This window comes from Lissotriton helveticus, chromosome 11 (assembly GCF_964261635.1).
Source record: "Lissotriton helveticus chromosome 11, aLisHel1.1, whole genome shotgun sequence".
In the NCBI taxonomy this organism is placed as follows: Eukaryota; Metazoa; Chordata; class Amphibia; order Caudata; family Salamandridae; genus Lissotriton; species Lissotriton helveticus.
The window spans coordinates 897,752,599-897,776,262 of NC_136072.1; positions in this window are offsets into that span (position 1 = coordinate 897,752,599).

Here is a 23,664-nt window from a genome sequence, read left to right on the forward strand (position 1 = left end):
GGGACCTGGTTGCAAGCTCAATACCTGGTTTCATAGACCATCACTGCCTGGCAGAAAGACATTCAAATATGGCCATCCGAGAGGGGGCTTATCAACCTTCATCACACAAGAATTAAACTGGGCAACGGAAGAACTAGACACGGGGGCAAACTGGATCAAAGTGATGAAGGTAAGCAGTAAGGAATCAACGAGACAACTCCTATTATTCAATGTTTACATCCATCCGGAGAAAAAAAAGCAGAAGGGAAAACATCGAACTCAAATAAAGCTATTAACATCATTGCAGAAAAGCCACGTGAATTGTCAAATAGTGATTTCAGGCGATTTTAACAGCAACCTCTTAACGACTCAACGGGGCAGTAATAGTAAATCATCCCAGGGTGCGACCGACCTAGTGTGTAAACTAGCAGCCCTCGACATGACAATCATGAACGGGAACGCTCCGGGGGATTCGCCAGCCTGCCGCAACATATCTGAGTGGAAAAGTCGCCTCAACAATTGACTTCACAATTATCAGCAATAACCTGCTCTCACAAATTAACATTTTCAGAATCACCCCACGAGCCGAAAGTGACCATCTCCTGCTCACTCTGAATTTGAAGAACAAAGTAAAAAGTGCTAAAAAAATCAATACTATCATGCAGCCGCCTGAAATGTTCAATCTTCGTAAGCTAAAATGGCGAGGAATGGCCCCCCAATCCATTCAGGAGACAGTCAAGATTTTCCAGGAAAACCAAGGCCCCGTACTAGAGAACGCCCACGTTAGCTTCTGGGAGTGGCTGGCCCAGTTTTTGGTCTTTAAATTTCCAGCTTCTTCGGGACGGATTTCAACAAAACTCACCAGAAGGGACCCGTGGTTCAACCAAGATCTCAGAATGCAAAAAAGAGAGATCGCGAGAGATGTGCGACGTCTATCTCGAGCAGGAAAAAAGTATCCAAAACAAGAAAAAACAAAGCTGCACGCACTAAGGCGCACTTTTTCGGAGGAACCTGGAAAGAGCAAAAACAGCACATAAAGGGTCCATCTGGCTGCAATTATTATCTGCCAGCAAAAAGTCCAACAGCAGCGATTTCTGGGGCATTGTAAATACATTAACATCCGGCCCAATACTTTGGCAAGAAGCAGGAATTGGTGCTGACATATGGATTGCCCATGTGAAAACTCTGTTTAACAAGTCTGAGACGGGCCCCGAACAAAAGCTCTACGGGCTAGACCTCGAACAGAAAGAAACCCAAGCCTCCTCCACTCCGGCCACTGCAGAAGGCAGCACATCTCAATCAAACTCACTCACCAACGAGCCAGATTTACATTCAGTCCAACATCCCAGCTTCCTGGAGGGGGACTATCATCCACCCTATATTCAAAAAGGGAGATCAACATAAGCCGGGAAACTATAGACTAATCTCACTGATAGACGTTGAAGCAAAATTGTATGCTTCGTGCCTGTTAATTCAGTTGCAAGGTTGGATGGAGGAAAAAAACATTATTCCAAAAATCCAGACATGATTTAGGCAAGGCATGGGTACAATATCCAACCTTGCCACCTTAGCACTCTTGACTGAAAAAGCTCAAAAAAGAAAACTCCGTCTGTTCGCCTGTTTCGTGGAGATTAAATCCGCATTCGACAGAGTGAGCAGGAGTCAGCTATGGAAAAAACTTGACGCATGGGGTTTGCCGAACATATTGCTTAATGCCATAATCTCTCTGTATACTGATACCTGGGCAAGAGTTAAGCTGGGTGATGGGTTGAGCACCACTGCAAGCATCTACACTCAAAATGGCCTGAAACAAGGCTGTGTCCTTGCCCCCAGCCTTTTCAACCTGTTCTTATCTGACATTGCTCCATACATAGAAAAACCAGACTGTCACCCCCCGAAATTGGCCAACGAACCAGTTGCTATCCTACAATACGCGGATGACATAGTCTTGCTGAGCCAAACCCCAGTTGGGTTACAGAGATCAATAAACAATCTAGTAGCCTACTTGGACAAGGAACAGCTGGAGCTAAATAAAGAAAAAACAAAAATCGTCCGCCTAGTCGATAGCAAAAAATCAAAGTTTAAATGGATGGTCAAAGGGGTTAACGTTGAAGAAAACAGCTCATACAAATATCTGGGCGTAATAATCGGGCAGGGTGCAACTCATAAAGAACATAAACTGGCACTCAAAGCCCAGGCACAATCACTGATTTATGCTTACAGACTGATCCATAAAAAAATGGACTGCCCGAACCATTCCCATTTGCTAAAAGTGATGGCTGCCCAAATCCAACCCAGTTTGTCCTACGGTTTGGCCCCTTGGTGCGGCAAAGACTCGCACCTATTGAATGAGTTGCAGTCAAAAATTTACAAAGCTGTCTTTGATCTGCCGAAATGTGTCTCGCCCGCCCAGGTCCGATTGGAATTCGGCCTTCAGCATCAGAAGTACAGGGAAATGAGCAGCTTTATAAAACTATGCCACACATTCTGCTCCTCTGACCCGGGCACTTTGAACAGCTTATGCTGGGATGAAATCAATTCTCACAGGGAGCATGAAACGCCAAACTCCTGGGGTAGCTTCCTGAGTAACTCTCTGGTCAAGATGGAACTACAATCAGTATGGGACAAAGGGATGGATAGAGGAACTTTCATCAAAACAATTAATGTCGCAGCCAAAAAGAAATCTTTACTGGAGGACAAAATGGCGCTCACCAAGAGGCGGCACGGGTGGACAGTTATAAACTCGTATAGGTTTTCAAAGCCTCAAGCTTATCTATCCGCCCATTTTAGCTCCTATTTAAAAACGAGCTTCATAAAGTTTAGAATGGGCGAGCATGACTCTAAGGACCTATACCCCTTATGGAAACCAGCTTTTATTTCAGAATCCTGTCGACTATGTGGATTCAAAAAAGAAACCCTAATACATCTATTATGCGCTTGTCCAGCCATTCAAGTCCAAAGGAGACAGTACCTGAAATCTATTTTTAATGAACTGAAAATTCGGTCCAGCAGGCAAGCAGTGATACGCTGGTTGGAGGGCTCGTCGCGTATCCTGGCTTGCCGAGGAGTTAAATTCATGAAATTTATCAACAGTCTCCTATTGCAAGCTGACGTAGACTAAATATAAATTCACGTTAGATTACCCCAACACCTTTTTTAAGGGGTACATTTTGTTAAATCTGCTATTTGAGTTTTAAAATCGTTAAAGTAATATTTTTAATAATTGAATTTTATTGCCACGTACTTTTTGTAATATAAAACAGTGACGTATATTGATCCTTTTATTGCACAATAATGATATTCGCCTATGCAGCTTTTTATTCCTTTCTCCAGGGGGTTTTTGTAATGATTTTAATTAATCAAAAAATAAAAACTTGAACTTGAACTTGAACTTGAACAAGAGGAGGTCGATATACCTAGATTTAATCTATCTGGGGTTTTTCGACCACAAGTTATTGTCCAGAAGTCAAATTTATGGAATACATAGATTGGTCCTGACTGTTTTCTTCGACAATACATCAGTTGCAGTCCTTCAAAATGATACCAATATTTGGGCACTCACAGAATATGTGGAAAGATATTGTAACTTCAACAAGATACTGAGGGAAATATCCGACTAGGGTGCTTAGGGATTAACTAGCTCTGATATAAATTGCTGAACTCTATAAAGTTTCAGTAGATGTCAGACACTGTTTTAGGGCCAGCGAGGCAGACAGGGGGTACTGTGCTCCAAATGTAGTGATTGGGGTAATTTGCCACTCGCGTCCTGGGACCTTTCCTGCTATGGCTCTGTAAACTGACCAAAATACAACACTTTCCATCCCTCCTACTATGGCTCTGCAAACTAGGCAAAGTAGGTAAACATTGTTTACCACAAATCCTTTTCCCCGCAGGCTATTACAATGCAGTTGTTACAACAACTGTGTTGTAACAATGCATACCATTACTCCACAAGTCATAACAACGGCTTGCGGAGGGGTCAGAAGGTGTTGGATTTAAAATCCAACACCTTCCCTACGGTTGCACAGACTGGAGTTGGAATAGTAAATTATACTATTCCAACATCCAGCACCCCCCTAGAGTAAGTCGTTGTTATGACCTGCGGGGTAATGGTATGCGTTATTGCAATGCGGTCATTGTAACAACCGCGTTGTAATAGCCTGCGGGGAAAAGGCATGCATTGTAAGGAGGCATATCCGGCAAAGTATAACCCTTTCCACACTTGACTCTCAAGGTAGTGAGGGCAAGCAGTCAGTGGCTTCTCAATGAGGCTCTGTGGAGGATAAGAATTCAGAACTCGACAGCCAACCAACAGACACATTAACTTGGTGTCCAGCCCAGTGTTTGTCCTTATTTAAAAGAAAGTACTTCACTTAGCAGAACTAAATACTACATAATGTAAATAAATGATCAAACACATGATGGCGCCCTTGGCTACAATCTGATGTGGGTGCTACACAGCCCCTCTCCGGTACTCTATTCCATCCTGGTGACCCAATTAATTATAGTACCAAGTGTTCTGTCTATGGCGGAGACATGAATTACACACAGGTGCAGATGACTACAGACTGACCCCTCCGGTTTCAATCTGCAGTTGGTTCCTACATTCTTACTCCTGTTGTGGATGTCCATAGAAAAGTCTCAAGTTCTCATGCTTGAGTTTCGTTGCATGTTACAGTCTCTCTGCTCTGTCTGTAGCCAGATGCCCATGTTAACAACATTGTCTACTTGTTGGTTCTGTAGCACTTCTGGTGTGACACCCTCTCTTTGGAGCAAGATTTGCCAGCTAAATTCAGCACAGTGTATCTTGTTGTAGCAGTCGCAGCATCTTCATCAGTTGTGGCTTTCCACTACTAAAATGCAGACGAGTTCTTCTCCTTGACACACTCTGCTCCTGCAAGACCTAACAGACCTCTTTCCTCGCTCAGTATCTGGCAAACATTTAGGCATAAGGCAGACTCTGAGGTCCTCTAGCATAAAGTACAGACTTCAGGTGATATTCCATCACCTCTTGGAAGACTGACTATCAGAGAAACACCAACCCTGGTCACACAGCAGTCATGGAGTACTCTGCAGAACACTTCCTTTCTTGGGCATGAGCAATCTGAAACTAGCACAAAGGTGCGGTGGATTGGTTCCATATTTATACGCATTTTCCATACAGAGGATGGAAATGCACTGCCTCATGCTTCAGACATGGTTTGGTTTGGTTTATTTTCAAATGTATTTTCCAGGCTGCTTTTCAGACACAACCTTTGTGTAAAGTGATGCTTCTCACATCGGGTGGGAATGTGTCTCACATGAACCAAGAAGTATCAAAAACATGGGCACAATGAAGTGTGAGCTCTCTGCACCTGGCTGTCTTTATCCTTCCTGAAGCAGTAATCAGGGACAGACAAAAGGGCAGACTTGACCAGGCATTTTATCATCATGAAGAGCAGCAACTGCAGCCCCACTCCTCACCATTACCATCAACCAAATAGCAATGCTAATGCAAGAACTAATAGGCATCCCAATATTGACAACGTTTTAAGGGATATTCTAAAGTTATATAAAAAAGGGAGGGACTTGGGTCACTGGTAGGGCCAGCATACGCACCCAAGAATAATCAGACTATCAATCTCAGTATGCAGTTCCTTCAGGAAAAGTAGAGATAGAGGCCAGGTCAGTATTGCAAGATTCCAAAGGGGTGGAGACAAGGTGTCCTCCACTTTTGGAATTAGGGCCCTCACACACCCGGCTGGGTGTCATGCTTCATCATAGGGCATGCTCTTAGTCAAACTGGCACTCCAATGCCTGACGGGCACCCTATGAGAGGCTCTTTCTCTGAGATCTTTTATTCCCAGGCCATAAAGTGCAATTAGCCATGTCTCCAGACCTGCCACTTTAGTTTCTGGATCACCATTCTCAAACCAAAGAGTGAATGCAATACACCATCTGTCTGGGGAAGCTGTTCCCATCCTCCATCTTGTGCCAGGCCAAACAAGGAGTATCTAAGAAGGAAGAAGGATTCCACTGGCTTCAGTACACATACTCTTACTCACATAGTGTCCTACAACCATACTGGTATCACATGCTCAGTCTACGAGCACATTTACTCAACATAGAATGTGCACCGGAATCGTATTTCGTAGATATGTGACTAGATGTTTTTGCAGAAAATATAACCTTTTGCTAAATAATGTTGTGCTTTAGCAGATGCTCATTTACCATGCAAACATATGACGTATTTATGATAAGACATGTATAAAATAAATTGTCTGTTGCATTGTAAGTCGAAGCTCAGATTCCAGGTCCACAGAGCTGACTGACCTTCCGCATTTTTGCTTGCTTTTTTCAATATTAAAGTCTGTACTGTATTGCCAGCAGAAGTTGTGTCATCTTTTTTTCCATTCAGCAACATTTGGTGGAGACAGTCAAGGAGTTCATCTCAAGTTTTCCAGACTGCTTCTGAGGGAGCCACTGCATGTTGTCGATTGAATACAAACTGTCAAATATTAGGTAAACAGACGCAGAGTCTTATACTAAAAGTTGCCCATTTCATAGATGAGCGGGTAAAATCCCAGGGTGCTGTCAAAGGGTGGTGGAGAGATTGAACTTCAAAACTTAAAACTTTTTAATTGCATGATTCTGTGTTAATTATAGTATAGGAATACATGCATGGGATTTTTCTTTTGTTAGAATGAAAGGATATGTTTTGAGAAAGGAAATGGGGTGATTCCCAGTACACACTGGACGACTAGCTAGTGTGGATATCCCAGGTATTAGTGCATTACCCAAGAGACAAGCTCCTGGAAGAGACACTCCTTTGAGGGTGATCAATTAGGTATTAGTGCATTACCTAGGAGATAAGCCCCTGGAAGAGACATTTCCTTCGGGTAATGATCTAGTAAGTTTACTAGTGCATTCCTGAAAAGGAAACTTCCTTCGGCAGTGCTCACAGGTATTGCGGTCAGATCCAGAAAGGCAGTGTATAAATAGTGGCAGGACTTGGTAACAAGTGTTTAAAGTCTGATGTGGTAAAGAGACGGTCATTTGATCAGTGCTAGCAAGCCATACTCTTAATAAGTCAGACTCCCGGCTCGCAAATTCTCAGATTTCAGAAATCTGGATGGTGTTGGTAAGGAAGACCGACCAACGCTGAGGCATCAGTTGATGAGTCTGACAGTTAGGCAAAGGGACAGTGAATAGCTGGTGTCAATTGACTTTACCCTAAGCACTGCCAGACCCTTGGTTGCAAATCCAAAAAGAGCATGAGGTGTAGGTCGATATCCCTCCATGAATAAGAAAGATGACATGAAGAATATAGTAGTGCATAATCCTAAAGGGCAAATCGTAGAGAAGTGGCAGGAGTCTCCGTAGGTTGTCACACAGGATGGTATAGGGGAGAAAGAGAGGCAGCAAGATCCTTCTGATATTTTTGGTATTTCAATGAAGAACAGTAAAGTGTTCTGGAAGTGGGGAAACATTATCTCAGATAAAAACACAGGGAGTCAGAATAAAATGTGACTCACTGACTGAGGGTATTTGTAGAGCGCACTTATGCCGAGGTGTCTTGGCGCTAGGCAGAGTGATCAGAGAGTCGCACTATGATTAGCATTGCATAAAGAGCCTGGTTTTAATGCCTTTCCTGAAGATGGTGCGCGAGGGCTGAAGTCGCATCGAGACGAGAGGGAGTTCCATAATTTGGCTGCTAGGAATGAAAAGCGTTTCCCTTCCCAACCCACCCTTTTCATCCTGGAAGGAAGGAAGAGCCAGCCCAGTGTCCATGGACCTTAAACAGTGCGAAGGGCTGTATCGGGGAATAATGATTGTATGTCTTCCGCTCCACCTCCATAGAGGGCTTTATGAACTAGGCATAGAGCTTTAAACTCCACCCAATGTCTCACCAGAAGCCAGTGCAGTTGTTTAATGCTGCCTGAAGTGGAGAGATGCTTGGGTAGACTATAGAAGACTCGCGCTGCAGCATTTTGAAGTGACTGAAGCTTGTTGAGTTGTTTCATTCCAGAACCTAAATGCAGGGCATTACAGTAATCTATCCTTGATAGTAAAGGGCACCGACCATCGGAAAACGGGATAAAAGGAAGGATCTTACGCAGTATCTTTAATGTGAAAAAGCAGGCTGAGATCACTTGGTTTATTTGGGGGGCACAAGTGAGATCTTTGTCAATGAGAAAACCGAGATTTCAGGCCTTAGACACCATCAGCTGACATGTTCCGGCTTCAGGGGGCCACCAATGTTGGCTACAGATTGAAGATTTCTTGCCAAATTTCAGAATCTCGGTTTTCTCAGTATTGAGCTTTAGAAAATTTGACATTAATCCATGACATCACTCAGGAGAGACAGTTACAGAACCGCTCAGCTGACATACTGTCATTTTGGGTGACAGACACCACCAGCTGAGTGTCATCAGCGTAAGACACAAGTGCTAGACCATGACTTTTAATTAATCTTGCCAACGGGGTTACATAAATATCAAACAGGGTGGGGGAGAGGGCCGAGCCCTGAGGGACTCCACCCGGGAGGGTGAACCGTTCCCAATTGATACCCTCCCATTATATTATTTGTTCCCTGGAGTCAAGGAAAGATGTAAGAAGGGTCAAGGCCTTGCCACTGACTCCCACGGACTGCAGCCTATTTATTAACACTGTATGATTCACAGTGTCAAAAGCTGCCATGAGGTCTAGCAGTATTAAGGCCGCCCTACCACCCTCATCCATCACCCTGCGAACCTCCGCCATAGCCATGATCAGAGCTGATTCTGTAGAATGCCAAGCTCTGAACCCATGCTGGGTGGAGTCATGAATTGTATTATCCTCAAGGTAGGCTGTCAGTTCCAGGTTTATGGCTTTCTCCAACATTTTTGAGGGTAGGGGTAGACAGGAGATAGGGCGTTAGTTTTTAGTCTCCAAAGGTTCCAGTAATGGCTTTTTTAGGATAGGTCTAATACAGGCCATTTCCAACCTAAAGGGAAGGTGCCTGTTCCAATAACTAGATTTAACAGAGGGGTCAACGACGCACCAACCTCATCCTTACCTAGATGTAGAATGTGTGGGGGACAGGGGTCAAGTGGGGACCCAGCCTTGGTTAGTGAGGGTATGTCTACCACTTGCTTTTCATTCAGAGCGGTGAATTGTGTTAGGTTACCTTGGAGAGAGTGTTCTTCCCGTGTCTCTAGTTGGTTTGTGCTGTAAAGTCTAAAGATTAATAATAACTTCCCACCTGTATCCATGTAATACCCCTCAAATTCATATAATCACAGTCGCCCATCATATGAGAAGTCCTTCTTTATGCATTTCTTACAGTCCGCAAACCCTGCAAGGACTTTGTTCCTTCTATGTCCCTACGCGTGCCCTCAGATCGGCTGATCTATCTCTGGCACGCACGATTAAGATCCATAGATGCAGAGCAGGCGGTCGCGCCTTTAGGTATTTAGCGCCAAAGCTGTGGAACTCGATCCCGCTCAGGGCTCGGGCCACCTCGAACCACTTGCTGTTCCGCAAACAAATTAAAACCTGGCTGTTCTCCTCCATTTAACTTTTCCTCTGTTGTGTTGCCTGGTCTCTAGGTATGTCCGCAGCGCTGGGACGCCCCATTGCTGGGGTAGCCATGCGCTATACAAGCAGATTTAACATAACATAACATAACATATTTATGATCCAGGAGTTTGAAATATGAATGGGAACTCGCATCCTCGAGCATTGCAGATAGTTGTTTACCTTAATGATAACATTGTAACATGTATTGTGTCATGCATAAATCCTCTTAGCTCCTCCATAAATGCACCTGGCCCAGATAGAACTATGAATTAAGTGCTGCACAGACTAGCGATAAGTGTGCTTGATGTTCATCATTTTTGTCTCATGGTGGTGTATGTAAAGCCAGGTAACACTGCATAAGAGTAATATACGCGTTTACCACTACTATATGTTGGGGATATATATTAGTAAAGGAGACAGGTTCAAAAGGGCCCACAACAGTGTGCTAAGGAACAAGGGATTAAAGACAACATTTCTATTACATATAAGAAATATCCTTACATCCATAGGGGAACATGAAGAGCCTTTTGGAACATATGATAAAAACTTTCCCTTCAGAAAAGAAGAAGATACAAAAGTATTGTAAACAATAGCACAAAGTCACTAAGGGCCATGCTCAGCCATGGCCAGGTGACAGTCCACTTGACAAAGATATAATTAAACGCACATTGACCTACATTTGTTCTAAGTATAACAAAATGAAAAAAACAGATGGTAGATATTCCGTGATACGAAAGCAAACGTAAAACCAACATTACCCAAAAAGGCAGGGGCACATTCCTCAGAAAAGCCCCGGCTTTATGGTCTTTAACCCATCCTGCCAGCGGCAGGGCACCAGGATCCCTTTAGAGTTCCATCTAAAGAGGACAGACACAAATCACGAGGAAACGAGGTATCATCAAACCTCACCCCTGTGACTCCTCGGACTGGTCTAGAACTGGACTGAAGAGACAGGACTACTGGACCTGTTATTCTTAGGCTGGGAGACACTTCTGCAGAAACTTTGAGAGTTGCAATTGAGGAATAGATAAAATAAGAAGAAGGATGGGAGGGGGATATAAACATGCCGCCATATTATGAACCCCCAAATGAGTTACAAGCTTTAGGAGGGTCAGAAGAATATGAGAAGTAAGAAGACAAGCTTAAGAGGGGTGCAAATGAACAGGACACTAACAGAAGACCGCTTCCTTTGCAGGGGTCATCAAAGGCGGTAACAGTTATTTCACAAATGCAGAGGAAATCAATTCTAAAGAAGAGTAGGTCCGATTTAACACCTATAGAGGTAATAGAATATAAGGAGGTTAGTTATTATTGTCAACCCTTCTCGGACGAATTGGCAGAATGGACAAAAAAGGATCGGAGGAAGCGATGGCCCGACAAGGGTCTTTTCAACCTATTGGTTTAGTAACTGCCAAAGATTGTATAAAGCAGGAGCGGGTCAACACAGAGTGGAACTATACCTATATGCAAGAGTGCCTCGTGGTATGGTAGGAGTATGCTATAGACAAACTGACTGAAATGATCCAAAGTAATAGACCATATCCAAGGTTAAGTCCAAGGCCAGTAAATCCTCGACCAATAACTCAGTTACCCCTCATTTTCAAGTGTGGACCACTATTCACATACGTATCATGGGCACAAATAGATAAAGAGAATTTAAAGATGGCTTTTCCCCTGTCTGACAGAGCAGGGAAAGGGATAAGATGTTTTGAGAACCACACTGCTGGAGGGAACTTCACCTTGAGTAATGTTAAAAACTTGATAAGCTCTTTGGTGGGAGACAAAGTAAATACCATTTTTGTCAGGACGGGATTCCCTCAAATAACACTGATAAATACACAGTTTGATGGGTTTTCTTTTAAGAATATTCATTAGCATGTCTGAGACGCGTGCCGTTAAACATACTCAGACAGACCAGACATTGGAGCCCTGATGGCAGAGACTATAAAACCGACAGAAGACATTGCAGAATAAATTATCAGAATGAAAGAACGATGGGTACAGGATGTAACTGGGACAAGCAGGAGGAAATTTAATGTTATTTTATAATGTACTGAAACGGGGCCTACCCACAAATATACAAGCAAGCCTAGATGGAGTAGTAGAAATAGAAGCTAAACTGTGGCCAGAAATACATGCCCATAAAATACATTATTTCAAGCTTGTAAAAAAAAAAGGACAAGGAGAGAACAGAGCAGGCAGAGAGAGCTACAGCAAAGTTGGTACAACAGAAACTATAAAAATCAAGTACAGAAGGGGCCCTTGTAGCAGCACCACAAATGGCTGTGCAGGTGCAGGCACCAGGAGAGCAGCCAGTAAGTAACATGAGAAAGGGACAAGTGTTTTTTCAGGAGGCCAAGGACCAGTGCAGGGAAGAAGACAAGTAGGATACAGGTTAGGACAACAGTGTTATTATTGTAGTAATATGGGTCATTTTGTAAGGGGATGTAGGATTAAAAAGAACAATGAGCAAGCACAGGGATGGGTCAGTCCTCAGTGGCAGATGGGCCACAACACATGCAATGGGGTCCCTAACAACCTCTGCAGGTTCCTCAGGTTTAGTGCACTGCACAACAAGGAAAAATATCATAGAATATACCCCAGGTTGTCAGAAACACTACAGGAGGATGCACACATGTCCAAATTGGAGAAGTAACGGCACAAGGAGGCAATCTCTTTACTGCACAACCCCAAATGTCCGAAGGGATGCCAACCAACAACTACACACAATTTGAGAGCCCAGGGACAGCCATTATGTTATGTGTCGAATACTATCGGTAACCCACAGATCAGATAAGGAGCCCACTGTGACATAGCCATAAAAGGTTACCCTCATAGCTTTTTGATCGACACTAGGACCACTAAATCTTGTATAAAGGAAGAAACACTACTACTTTCTCAAATGTCAATGGCTGTCACGAGGGTTCCCTTTACTGAATTAGTGAGTATGACAATAGGAGACATGCAAATTGAAGGGCCATTTTTATATTTTCCAGAGGCACCAGCCATTCTTCTCAAAAGAGACCTGATGAGTAAGCTGAATATGACCATCTATTTTTGGGAAGACAGGTGGATGGTGTGTTACACACCTCTTATTACACCAGGTAGAATGTTATCAGTCATAGCACATGAAGACTTGGGTCAGAAGGTCGTAGCATCTCCTGTGGATACAGAGGCCTTTTTGCATGACCTATATGTTTTGATAGCACATGCACCAGTGCTACTGGGGAAGACAGTACAGAGCAGAAATAACTGTTGCTTAGGTCAGAGAGACCCATTGCTCTCATAGAAGAACCTTACACAGTGTTAGAGATATAGGCTCTGGAAATAAAGCTGCGTTATGCATTAGTGATAGCATTTGGGAGGCAAGTAACGTGGGCATCCGTACTATTTACGGATCAAGATGTCAAATTGAGGGACATTTCAGATGAAGAAATGTTTTATGAGAGCCCATCAATTGAGAAAGTGGTATTTCATATGGATATTCCTATCAGAGAGGAGTTGAAATATAGGACAGTCCCAAAACATGCACAAGACAGTACAATGAGAGAAAATGATTTGGCAAGGGGACTAAAGAGTCTATGGAAAAAGGGACCATACAATGTGGATATTATTAAAGGAGCTGAGCTTGTGAAAATCACACTGAAACTTGGAGCAATACTGCCCAGGGTACACAAGATCCCTTATTCAAAGAAGCAGATGAAGCCATCTTTCAAACAATACATGCGTTATTTGAGCAGGGAGTGATATATGAGAGAACATCACCCTGTAATACACTGATATATAATATAAAAGGTGTAACGTGGGAACTTGGAGTAGGATCAAGATTTTCGGCCCTGAATGATAAAGTAATTCCAGAATTATTGGTGGTATCCGACCCATCATTCATCCTGACAAACATTCCTACAGATGCCACCTACTTGTCAATGATTGATTTGAAAAAAGCATTTTTCAGCTATCCGCTGCACTAGATAGTCAGTATTTAATAGGATTTAGGTACAAACAAACACAATAGTGCTGCAGAAGTCTCCAACAGGGCTATTGAGATCCCCCAAGTATTTTAACAGGACAGTGAAAAGGGATTTAAGCCACAGACTTCCTAATATTACACAGTGTTCCGAGATGACCAGCAAGATTCAAGATGCCGATTTTCATACCTCACTACTCGCAATGCTGACTGTTTATGAATACCTGTTGGTTTTTTCTGGATACATAAAGAAAACCGTAGCGACTATACATTTTGTCTCGTGGAACAGGATCACAATAAATCTTTGAAGAATTTGATACACTTATTATAGCTGCTTTTTATCTTGAATCTTGCTGGTCATCTCGGAACACTGCGTAATATTAGCCCGGAGGAAGTCTGTGGCTTACACCACAAAGAGATGAAACAGGTGTTGGCGGCTAGGACTGTTTCTGGAGAAGTTTTTATGAAATAAAAGAAGATCAAGAAGACCTCTTGGTGTTGACTTATTAAGAACTTTGACTGACTTTGAAATATGCTCAGGATATATCTCTTTTTTCCTGTCTAAACGGTGTAGACATTTTCTATACCTTCTGGTATATGGTCGGTGGCCGTTACCATATCCTTGGAGCTATCGAAAATGTGAATTTTGTTTATCTCACATCTCTGCGCAATTGACACCCAGCCACCTGTCCTGTGTAGTATTATAAAAGTAACTGTACAATGCATTATAGGTCGAAGCTCAGATTGCACTACCACAGAGCTGACTGCTTCCGTATGCATTTGCTTTTATCTATATTAAAGTCTGTGATATATTTCCTTCAGAAGTCGTGTCGTCTTTTATTCCATTCTGCCACAAGACCCATCTAATCTGCCTGTGAGGGACAATTCTGTCCTAGCAGTAGGAATTTCTAGACATGTGAACTGCTAAGTGTTCTGTGTTATCCCTTTCATAATCTGATAGAGCTTTGCCCAGATCATCTTATAATTGGTCCCTGTTGTCACTCAGTTGTTTATTGCTTGGCTGCCTAAAAGAGGAGAGTAGCTAGGTGATAACCTTTTGTCTATGCATAGGGACAGTAAGATCTAGTGGGCACATTGTTCTGGAAGTTCCATGCTTTCACAACCCCTTGCGTAGTCCAGAGTGCTTATAATGTGACATTGCATTTTAAATTATTCCACTAGTATGTCTATTTTCTGAGGCCTGAGGTCTCTAAATGTTTGAAATTCCCCAGCTGGAACCTCCTTCCATCCATATCCTTCCATCCAAACAAGCTGAATCCTGAAAGTTATCACAGTGATGTGTTAGGCACATATGTCATCTTAAGTCTAAAGCACTTAAGATGTCTCTTTCAACAGTGCTGTGCAGTGCGTACTAGCTTGAGGCGCATCCATCCCTTATTGATTGAACCTCACAGAGCTATCACTACTAGCTTGAGTCGCATCCATCCCTTATTGATTGAACTTCACAGAGCTATCACTACAGTGTGTTTCCGCACCTGGTCAATGAAAACATTTTGCAGTTCTTATCACAGCACTCAAGTTTGGAAACTCCCAATCACCCCTCAAGGACAGGAGCATTAGGTTGACAAGGTACATCCTTCACCTACCAATCTACCATCATCTTACAGTAGCTTCGATTCAGGGATTTCCTTACTCCTAAAACATAATGTCCATAACAATTATAGGACCACCAGTGGAAAATTGGAAAAATAATTGAATGTGCTACTTGCATGGATAGGTTTCCTAGCACAGCACCGGCTTTAATTTTTCACCAAAAGGTTTCCAATAATTCTTTTGCATGCCCCATGTTGATAATGTAAGGAGCTATGAAGACACTGTCTGTAATATGTTCGGCATTGCTCTAGGCCTCTACAGTGAGAAATGGCCCCAAAACACACATACTTGTAAATGGGGAGAAGCATTTTGTATATGCAAATGGACAGGTGCAAGATGGCAGAGATGAGAGTATCTCCATGGAGCACCAAAGTCTGGGCAAACCTGAGACACAATAACATCCTTACCCACCATTTGTCCGTAATTGGGTAACCAGGAGTAGAGGTGTCCCAAATCATTGCATATCCGGCAGCATACTTCTACAGATGGAAACATGTTGTGCTGTGGGCATCCTCTGGTCAGCCACACACAGGTGCAGACAGAGGTGACATAATTACCTAGATTCCTGACTGTTGGCTAGTGCTTACCTTCCAACCTTGGCCCTGATGATAGCACTAGAAAAATCAAGCGTGGGGGAGCGGAGAAAAATTAGTCAATCAGTCTGCTTCACAGAAAGTATCACAAAATCAATCAATCAGTCATTTGTAAAGCGGACTACATACCCGCGAGAGACTCAAGGCGCTGGGGGGGCGCTACTGATCAAACACCTAGGTCTTGAATCTGTCGTTGGCTCAGTGGGAGGGTGTTCCATGTCTTGGCGGCGAGGTGGGAGAAGGATCTCCCACCGGTGGTTGTTCTTCAGATGCGCGGGACGGTGACGAGTGAGAGGTCGGCGGAGCGTAGTTGGCGGTTGGGGATGTAGAAGGAGTGCCGTCTGTTGAGGTAGGCTGGGCCAGTCTTTTGGAGTGCCTTGTGTGCGCGGGTGAGGAGCTTGAAGGATATCATCTTGTTGACAGGGAGCCAGTGCAGGTTTATCAGGTGGGGGGGTGATGTGGTACGTCGAGGATCAGTCATGCCGAGGAATTTTGGATGCGTTGTAGTTGTTTGATGAGCTTGGTCGGGGCTCCTGCTTTGAGGGCATTTCCGTAGTCGAGTCTGCTGCTGATGAGGTCCTGGGTGACTGTCTTTCTTGTATCTGTCGGGATCCATCTGTAGATCTTGTGGAGCATGCAGAGGGTGTTGAAGCAGGAGGAGGAGACGGCGTTTCACTTGCTTGGTCATTGAGAGCGTTGAGTCGAGGATGATTCCCAGGTTGAGTGCGTGGTGGGTGGGTGTCAGGGCTGTCCCCAGTGCTTTCAGCCGGTGCACAGACATAATATCGACTCCAAAATATCGTTTGGACAGAATATCGAGTCAAAAATATCGTTTGGACAAAATATCGACAGGACAGAATATAGACAGCCAAAATATCGTTTTTAAGGTAAGTGAAGTAATATCGACTGTAAATAATATAGACAGTGAAAATATGTAAGTATATAATATAGATAGTAAAAAAAACGTTTTTATTTTTAGGGTTCAGGGTCAGTTTTGGGTTTTTGGGTAAAGGGGTATTTTTAGGGTTCAGGGTCAGTGTTCAGTTTTTGGGTAAAGGGGTATTTTTAGGGTTCAGGGTCAGTTTTCAGTTTTTGGGTAAAGGGGTATTTTTAGGGTTCAGGGTCAGTTTTCAGTTTTTGGGTAAAGGGGTATTTTTAGGGTTCAGGGTCGGTTTTCAGTTTTTGGGTAAAGGGGTATTTTTAGGGTTCAGGGTCAGTTTTCAGTTTTTGGGTAAAGGGGTATTTTTAGGGTTTAGGGTCAGTTTTCAGTTTTTGGGTAAAGGGGTATTTTTAGGGTTCAGGGTCAGTTTTGGGTTTTTGGGTAAAGGGGTATTTTTAGGATTCAGGGTCAGTTTTCAGTTTTTGGGTATTATTTTATTATATTTTGTTACTATATATATGTTTTAATAAATATGAAATAAAAAAATATTTATTTAACTTTCATTAATTATTTAATTATTATAAGTTAATTTAAGTAATTGTAAGTATATTTTACTAATTAATTATTAATATTAATTTAATTCAACACTGTTTTTAGTAAATACGATATTTTTTAGAACTATATTTTTGTAAACGATATTTTTAACTCGATATTTTTGTACTTACCTGTTTGTAGATAGAAACTCGATATTTTGACTGTCGATATTTTGTCAACGATATTTTTGATGGTCGATATTCTGTCCCTCGATATTATTTCAGTGATCCCTTTCAGCCACCAGGAGTCGTCCCAGGCTGAAGGGTTGAAGCCGAGGAAGAGGACCTCCATCTTGTCCGAGTTCAGCTTCAGATGGCTGGTCTTCATCCAGACGGCGACGGCCTTCATTCCTTCGTGGAGGTTGGCTTTGGCTGTGATGGGGTCGTTGGTGAGGGAGAGGATCAGCTGAGTGCCGTCAGCGTAGGAGATTATGTTGAGGTCGTGCTGTCGGGCTACGTGTGTGCGCTGGACCACGTAAATGTTGAACAGCGTCGGGCTGAGGCAGGATCCCTGAGTTACGCCGCAGATGATCTCGGAGGCTTTGGAACGGAATGGGGGGATGCAGACGCTCTGGGTTCTGCTGGAGAGGAAGGAGGTGATCCAATCCAGAGCCTTCTCTCGGATCCCTGCAGCATGGAGGCGTGCGTTTAGTGTGCCGTGGCAGACGGTGTCAAAGGCGGCAGAGAGGTCTAGGAGGATGAGTGCTGTGGTCTCGCCATTGTCCAGCAGGGTCTTGATGTCGTCGGTGGTGGCGATGAGGGCAGTCTCGGTGCTGTGGTTGCTGCGGAACCCTAACTGGGAAAGGTCCAGGATTCTGTTTTCTTTGAGGTATCGGGTTAGCTGTCTGTTGATGGTTTTCTTGATGACCTTGGCCGGGAAGGGGAGCAGAGAGATGGGCCAGAAGTTCTTGAGGTCTCTTGGGTCTGCCTTAGGTTTTTTGAGGAGGGCATTGATCGCGGCGTGTTTCCAGATCTCTGTGAAGGTTGCGTTCTCAACAGAGAGATTGATGATGTTGCGCAGGTGGGGTGTGATGGTGCTGCTTGCTCTGTTTAAGACGTGGTGCGGGAATGGGTCCGACGGAGAGCCAGAGTAGATTGAGCGCATGGTGTTGAGGGGGTCGTGGTCGATGGTGTACGGAGGGTCTGTTGTGTTGCTGTCTGTTAGTGCTGTCTGGGTGTTGAAGCTGTTGTGGATGTCTGCTATCTTGCGGTGGAAGAAGGTGGCGAGGGAGTCGCACAGGGCGTGCGACGGCGGGATGTCGTTGGTGTTGGAGCTGGGGTTGGAGAGTTCCTTCACAATGTTGAAGAGCTCCGTGCTATTGTGTGCGTTGTTGTTGAGGCAGTCTTTGAAGGAGGTCCTCTTGGCCACCCTGATGAGGTGGTGGTGGTTGCGGATGGCGTTCTTGTGTGCTGCGTGGCTGTCCGGAGTTTGTTCACTGTGCCATTTCTGCTCTAGTTTCCGGCAGGCTTGCTTGGAGGCTAGGAGTTCTGGGGTGAACCAGCTGGCCTTCTTCCTGGTGTCTCTGTGGGGGGGTTCTTCAGTGGGGCGAGGGTATTGGCGCATTCCTCGATCCAGCGTCTGAGGCTGTGGGCAGCATCATCGGTGTTGGAGGGTTCGGTGGGTGGACTGAAAGCAATGTTTGCGTGTAGTTAGTCCGGCGATTTTGCTCCAGCAGCGGCGTGGTATCTGTTGGGTGTGGTGGTGTGTGGTGGGTTTCTGGAAGGCGAAGTGGATACAGGGGGGGTCAGTCCAGAGGAGTTCGGTTGTGTAGCTGAGGGAGATCTACGGGCTTGAGGAGAAGACTGGGTCGAGCGAGTGGCCGGCGGAGTGGGTGGGCATTGTGATGAGTTGCTTCAGTCCGAGGTTGGCGAGGTTATCGATCTGGGTTGTGGAGTTGTTGTTGTTGTTGTTCTCTAGGTGAAAGTTCAGGTCTCCGAGGAGGATGTTGTCGGTGGAGGTCAGGCCGTGCGTGCTGATCAAGTCTTCGATGGAGTCACTGCACTGGGGGCAGGGTCCGGGGGGTCGGTAGATGAGGGTGCCTCTGAGGGTGGAATTGGGGTCTGTGTGGATCTGGAAATGCATGTGTTTGGCGGTGCTGAGCTCGTCGTCGTTGCTAGTCGAGACCCTGATGCTGTTCTTGTGGATGATGGTGATTCCTCCTCCGACTCCGTTGGTGCGGTCTCTGCGGGTGATCTTGTAGCCGTCTGGGATGGCTATGGCAATGTCGGGTGCGGAGGAGTCTTTAAACCAGGTCTCTGTCAGGAAGGCGACGTAAGGGGATGTTGTGTCGAGTAGGTCCCAGAGCTCGACGACATGCTTGCGTGCGGAGCGGGTGTTCAGTAGTATGCATCGGAGGTGGTTGGGGTCTTTCTTGGCAGGTGGTTCATCGGCTCTGGGGCTAGTGTAGCTGCAGTTCCGGCAGGTGAAGGGGCCGTGAGTGCGTTTTGGGGCGGCCTTGAAGCAGGTGTGGATCCTTCCGGAGTTGAGAGCATGCAGAGTGCTGGCGTCATAGTGGCGGCAGTCGTCGTGGCGGGTGCGGGGGCCAGGGGTTCTGGCGCTGGGCGCGGTCCAGGTGCGGACGGCTCACCTTAGGCACGCCTTCTGCGCACCAGCGGCGCAGCCGTGCAGCGGCTGGCATACATGGGGAGGTGGAAGGGAGGAGCAGCTGGGAGTCAGGGGAGTGGGTCAGCAGGGGACGCAGCGGCGAGGGTGGTGAGGGACAGCGGAGGTAACAGAAGGAAAAGGGGCACAAAAATCGAGGGTAAAACGAGTGGCACAGAAGGCAAAAGGGCACCAAAAAAAACAAGTGGAACAGAAGGCAAAAGGGGCATAGAAACGAGGGAAAAACGAGTGGCACAGAGGGCAGAAGGGCACACAAAAACGATTGGAACAGGGGGCAGAAAGGCACAAAAAACAAGGGAAAAACGAGTGGAACAGAGGGCAGAATGGGCAGAGAGGCACAGGGCAGCGAGGAGAACAGAAGGGAAAACCGGGCAGAGACATGGGGTCAGGGAGGGGTACAGAAGGAAAGTCCAGGCAGAGAGAGCACGGGGACAGCATGGGGAACAGAGGGAAGAAAAAGGGGCATGGACCACGTACAGGCAGCGGGGGAAGACAGACAACAGTCGTCACAGACACAACAATGAAAATACAGGCAATACAAAAAAAGCAATAAAGCGGAGGATGAACAAAAATACCTACAGCCTACCACTGGCCACCAGGGATGAGGCGCATGTAAATGTAAATGTAAATGTAAATGTAGTATACTTGTAAAGCGCACAGCTGCCCCAGCAACGGGGCGTCCCGGCGCTGTATAACTCTGGGGAACCCGTCCTGGCTTTCCCTGTGGGATGGTCCCTGCTGGGAGTCCCCAAGGTGGAGCCAGGCATCCCCGGAATTGGTGGGGCCGTTGTGGAGATTAGGCAAGCTAATGCCCAGAGTTGCCGAGTGGAACCCCTGATTAGAGTAAGCACCGAAGCGAGAATTATCGAGTCCGCTGACCAAGGTCCACGACCCTGCCGCGTCGGGAATTGAACCCTGGTCCCGGGCTGACTTCTGCTCTCAGGCCTGCCGCCTCTAACCAGTGAGCCACACTACTCCACTAAAGCTGCATGTGGCAGCCTGCAGGTGGTGGAGGGCCAAGAACTTCCTCAGCAGCCGCAGCTGGGGCAGGGAGGCACAGGCGGTGCTGTACAGAGGGGGAGCGACCTACCTGGTGGGGTCAAGGGTCGCTCTCCTCACCGCGCAGTGGCCGGCCTATATGGGGGAGGTGGGAGGGAGGAGTAGCTGGGAGACGGGAGGCGGGGGCAGCGAATGGGCAGTGGGCAATCAGGGGGCGTGGCAGGGGAAACGAGTGGAACAGAGGGCAGAAAGGCACAACAAACTAGGGAAAAACGTGTGGAACAGAGGGTAGAAAGACACAAAAAATGAGGGAAAAATTAGTGGAACAGAGGGCAGAAAGGCACAAAAAACTAGGAAAAACGAGTGGAACACAGGGCAGATAGGCACAAAAATCTAGGGAAAAACGAGTGGAACAGAGGGCAGAAGGGCACAAAAAAAAACGAGTGGAACAGAGGCATGCCATCCTGACTGACATACTAGTAGCCAACAGTGTCATCCTCAGGTTTCGTCTCCACCAGGAGGGAGAGTTACAAAATGCATAAATATATATATATATTACATTATAGCTACATTGGCTACCGGTTACCAGGAGAATTGAGTTCAAGGCCCTTTGCATCACCTTTAAAGCCCTGAAATTCAACTCCCCCGACATCCTGGCCAACTTAGTCACGCCCTATGTTTCCTCACGTCAGCTCCGCTCACTTGGACAGCACCTGGTGGTGGTTCCTAGGTTTCGGAAGGTGCGGTCAGGAGGCCGCTCCTTTCGCAACAGGGCAGCGCACCTCTGGAACTCGCTGCCTACCCACATCCGGAGCCTCACCAACTACTTAGCTTTCAGGAAGGCCATTAAAACTTACCTGTTTCCCACCATGTAGTTTGCCCCTTTCCACCCTCTGTGTTAGTTGCTTGGCTGTCAGCGGCGGGACGCCCCTTTGCTGGGGCAGCTGTCGCGCTATACAAATCACAGTAACATAACATAACATAACATAACATAACATAACATAACATAACATAACATAACATAACAATATATATATATACATACATATATATGTATATGTATATATATATATATGTGTGTATATATTACCTACTGGCGGTTGCCAGTAGGTATATATAGTTAGGATTTTTTCTCTATGGGATTTTTGAAAATTCTATGTCAAATAACTTTGGCGTTTGTGGACGGAATTGGCTGAAATTTTCAGGAAAATGGCACATTTTGTTTCTGAGCAGCCCCTGAAAATTGGGGGGGGGTTCGTCCAGGGGGGGTCGAGAAAAAAGGGGGGTCCCAAAACGTGTTTTTAACATTGAGTTTTCCATAGGGCGGTTGGCCTCACTTTTAGCCCGAACGGCTGAATGGATTTGCACGAAACTTGGCAAAATTGTAGGGACTGGTAGCCCGATGTGCCTTTTGTAGGTCTCAATATATGTGCTACAGTGGATTTTGAGAAATTAACGTTTAAAAAAAGATATATATCTGTAACAGCGGACCGGGCAGCGCTCCAGTACGCGTACTTTTCGCGCAACGGAGCTTTGTGAAGCGAAGCTGATTGGTTCTCCGGCATCTGTAAACATTCCAAACAGTCCGTAGCGGCCGCCATCTTGTCTCTCGGTAGGATCGAGAGACAAGAGGAGGCCAAAGCGAAGGGGCAAATGACCATAAGGGGGCATAGTAGATCCTCGCTGACCCCCTAGGTTTGATGTGGAGGTTTTAAAAGGGCCCCGCGGGGCAAAAAAAAAAAATAATAATAATAATCGAACGGCTGAATGGATTTGCACGAAACTTGGTAAAATATTAGGGACTGGTAGCCCGATGTGCCTTTGCTAGGTCTCAATATGTGTGCTCCAGTGGATTTTGAGAAATTAACGTTCAAAAAAAGATATATATCTGTAACAGCGCTCCGCTTCGCGTACTTTTCGCGTTACAGAGCTTTGCGAAGCTGATTGGTTCTCCGGCGTCTGTCAACATTCCAAACAGTCCGTAACGGCCGCCATCTTGTCTCTCGGTAGGATTGAGAGACAAGAGGAGGCCAAAGCGAAGGGGGAAATGACCATAAGGGGGCATAGTAGATCCTTCCTGACCTCTTAGGTTTGATGTACCATTTTGCCAAGTTTGGTGTAATTCCGTTCAGCCATTCAGGCTGTAGACGTATGTAAATGTCCTATGGAAAATTGCATGGGGAAAACACATTTGAAAGTGTTGAAATTTAGAACCAATTAAAATGTTACTTTGGTTTTGTATTTGTGTGTGATGAAAGTTAATTGGTTATGTATATATGTCAAATGAGAGGAAACCACAGCCATTTTGTGATACTACTGTCTGAGGTACATTTGTGAGGAATTTTTGGTGGTGAATTTCTGGTGTTTGATTTACACAGTACTAACACTTCTCCTACTTTTAAAAAGGTGAGTTGTTAATTTGTAAGGGGAACTATGTTGTACACTTGAAGATAATTTGAAAAATGTTTTCTGTTATTTATTTGCGGTCCTTCTGTTATACTAAATACTTGATAAAGTTAGTTTTATATTATGTATTACTAAAAACGATAAATGAAAGTGGTTATTTTTTTCTGCAATTTACAGCAAGCAATTTCAAAATAAAATGGCTCACAATGAAGAGACCGTGGCAATTTCTTTTGAATTGTCCACTACATTGATTGAAATTGAGAGCACCAATAATGAAATATTGTCACAAGGAGGAGATGACTTGTATGATTCCATTAGATTGATTGAAATGGACAGCACCAATAATGAAATATTGTCACAAGGAGATGACTTGAATGATTCCACTACATTGATTGAAATTGAGAGCACCAATAATGAAATATTGTCACAAGGAGGAGATGGCTTGTATGATTCCACTACATTGATTGAAA